The sequence below is a fragment of the Aquarana catesbeiana genome, linkage group LG03, assembly GCF_042186555.1.
Source record: "Aquarana catesbeiana isolate 2022-GZ linkage group LG03, ASM4218655v1, whole genome shotgun sequence".
Taxonomy (NCBI): Eukaryota; Metazoa; Chordata; class Amphibia; order Anura; family Ranidae; genus Aquarana; species Aquarana catesbeiana.
In genome coordinates this window covers 8,830,654-8,834,098 of record NC_133326.1, presented here as the reverse complement: position 1 = coordinate 8,834,098, position 3,445 = coordinate 8,830,654, and positions in this window count along the sequence as shown.

The window sequence follows — 3,445 nt, the reverse complement described above, 5'->3', positions numbered from 1 at the left end:
ATCAAGTCCAACCTATGTGTGTGATTATGTGATGACATGATTTCCCTTTAGGATTATCTCACTGAAAATGACATTTTTGTTGCCCAAAATCTGACTTGTATCTTAGTGCAGACTTCTGGGAAAATCCAGTGAGCCAATCACACAGGCACTAAACAGAAGGTGGAGGAGCGCAAGGTCTCTAACATCCACCAGCTCTGTGATGTCATCATGGAGGAGGGGAAGAGGACTCCAGTGACAACCTGTGAAGCTCTGGTGACCTCCATGTCCAAGAGGGTTAAGGCAGTGCTGGAAAATAATGGTGGCCACGCAAAATATTGACACTTTGGGCCCAATTTGGACATTTTCACTTAGGGGTGTACTGACTTTTGTTGCCAGCGGTTTAGACATTAATGGCTGTGTGTTGAGTTATTTTGAGGGGACAGCAAATTTACACTGTTATACAAGCTGTACACTCACTACTTTACATTGTAGACAAGTGTCATTTCTTCAGTGTTGTCACATGAAAAGATAGAAGAAAAGATTTACAAAAATGTGAGGGGTGTACTGACTTTTGTGAGATACTGTATGTGTTACGTCGGCATGAAGGGGTTAAAGATTTGCCTAATTGAAGGCTGATTTACACGGATGGGAGGAGAATAAAATGAAGGTGTTTCCCACAGTAACCAATCAGCTTCTAGGATTCCAGATATAAAAACTACAAAGCAAATTTGTATCTCCTCCATTGTTATGTATTGCAGTCCGGCAGCAATGATGAGAACTCGGGAAATTCCCTGTATTGCCTTTTATTAAACAGCGCAGTGACCCTTCACATCGTATTGTATTGTCGTCGATCTTTCTGCAGCGATCCTGATAATAACGAGAAAACAAGAACAAAGGCGGCGTGTATTGTGAGCCTGGATCCCGCCCAGACATTTCTGCCAATACTTCTCATGGCTCCCGATGATCTTTATTGGATAATTATCGTTCTTGGATCCGTTTCACATACAATTCGCAGTTCACACATTTCATCACTAGATGGCGATCCGCGGAGGTCAGAAGAAGGGAAAGTAACCGTCCAATCCCATTTCCATCCAGGACTGCGCAAAATGGTTTTCTGGTCACAGATCGTAAAGCGACTTTTATTGTTAATGGGTAACTTTTTCTTTATTTTATTTTATTTTTTATTTTTATGTTGCCAGTGACTGCTGACTATTTGCTATGACTTCTATTTCTATACATTATTTTATAAAGTAGCATTAAACCCTCAGTGTTTTTTTTTTTTTTTTTTTTGCTTTTACTGTTTTTTTTAAACTATTTGTTACAATTCTTTCCCCAAACACTTGCAGTTTACAACTTTCAGTGCTGCTGGCTCCTGTTCTCTGAGTGCTGAACTTTATTTATTTATAATACTTTATGATTACTTTATTAATTCCGAAGGAAAATTATTAAATAAACTTCCGGTCTTCATAGTAAGGAGTTAACAGTGGACAGTCTTAAGCCCATCTGTTAGCTTGGAGGGAGGAGAAGGAGGAAGGACCAGGGGCATGCCTTGCAATCTGAGGCTGTGGGGCTGTGTGTTTCTATTGACGCACACAGTGTAGGTAGACACAACGCTAGTCCCTGCATGAAAGAGTGGCTCCACTGGATGCTGCAAGAGAAAGGAGCCACCCTGAAAACAGGAAACCTGGGACAGCAATCGTGGCACTGTTCTTTTAGTGCTGCTTCCATGGACTTCCTGTCTTCACAGTAAGGTTGTTAACAGTGGACAGTGCAGTCTGGAGCCAGTCTGTTAGCTTAGAGAAGGAATGCGGAAGGAACAGGGGAGTGTCTTGCCATCCGATGTTATGAGGCTGTGCGTTTCTATTGATGCGCACAGTGTGGGTAGACACAGCTCTAGTCACTACATACAAGGGTGGGCTTCAAAGGATGCTGCAAGAGGAAGGAGCCACCCTGAAAACAGGAAACCTGGGGCAGAGGTCATGTCATCTGCTGCAACCAGAGCATAGACAGGGATTAAAAGATAAAGAAACTGCATATGATTAAATCAGCTGATGAAAGTGCCTAAAAACCCGGAGAGTTTAATATCACTTAAAGGCATTTTCAGACATACAGAACCGCAAGTACCATTCCAAGCAAAAGAGGTACACCATATTACCAAAAGTATTGGGACGCCTGCCTTTACACACACATGAACTTTAATGACATCCCAGTCTTAGTCCGTAGGGTTCAATATTGAGTTGGCTCCGCCCTTTGCAGCTATAACAGCTTCAACTCTTCTGGGAAGGCCGTCCACAAGGTTTAGGAGGGTGTCTATGGGAATGTTTGACCATTCTTCCTGAAGAGTGTTTGTGAGGTCAGGCGCTGATGTTGAAGGAGAAGGCCTGGCTCGCAGTCTCCGCTCTAATTCATCCCAAAGGTGTTTCTATCGGGTTGAGGTCAGGACTCTGTGCAGGCCAGTCAAGTTCCTCCACTCCAAACTCGCTCATCCATGTCTTCATGGACCTTGCTTTGTGCACTGGTGGGCAGTCATGTTGGAACAGGAAGGGGCCGTCCCCAAACTGTTCCCACAAAGTTGGGAGCATGAAATTGTCCAAAATGTCTTGGTATACTGACACCTTAAGAGTTCCCTTCACTGGAACTAAGGGGCCAAGCCCAACCCCTGAAAAACAACCCCCACACCATAATCCCCCCTCCACCAAATGATTTGGACCGGTGCACAAAGCAAGGTGGGACGGGACACCTGGGTGGAGCGGCGGAAGGCGGCAGGAGGGGGGGGGGGCGCGTCCCCTCCCGCTCCTTGTAATAACAGCTGAGCGGCTGCTTAGCCGCATCAGTTGTTACTACTTGGTAGCCAACCGTCAGCTCTAAAAAACGGTACCAGGGTGATACCTGTAGCCGCAGGCATCACTCCAGAACAATCACTTAAGCAAAAAGACGTATTTTGCGGGAAGAGGTTAAGCCATAGTCTCAGTGTCTTGAAAAAAAGTATTCATACCCCTTGAGATTTCCCACATTTTGTCATGTTACAACCAAAAACGTAAATGTATTTTATTGGGATTTTATGTGATAGACCAACACAAAGTGGCTCATAATTGTGAAGTGGAAGGAAAATAATAAATGGTTTTCCAAATGTTTTACAAATAAATATTTGAAAAGTGGGGGGGGGGCATTTGTATTCAGCCCCCTTTACTCTGATACCCCTAACTAAAATCTAGTGGAACCAATTGCCTTCAGAAGTCACCTAATTAGTAAATAGAATCCACCTGTGTGTAATTTAATCTCAGTATAAATACAGCTGTTCTGTGAAGCCTTCAGAGGTTTGTTAGAGAACCTTAGTGAACAAACAGCATCATGAAGGCCAAGGAACACACCAGACAGGTCAGGGATAAAGTTGTGGAGAAGTATAAAGCAGGGTTAGGTTATAAAAAAAATCTCCCAAGCTTTGAACATCTCACGGAGCTCTGTT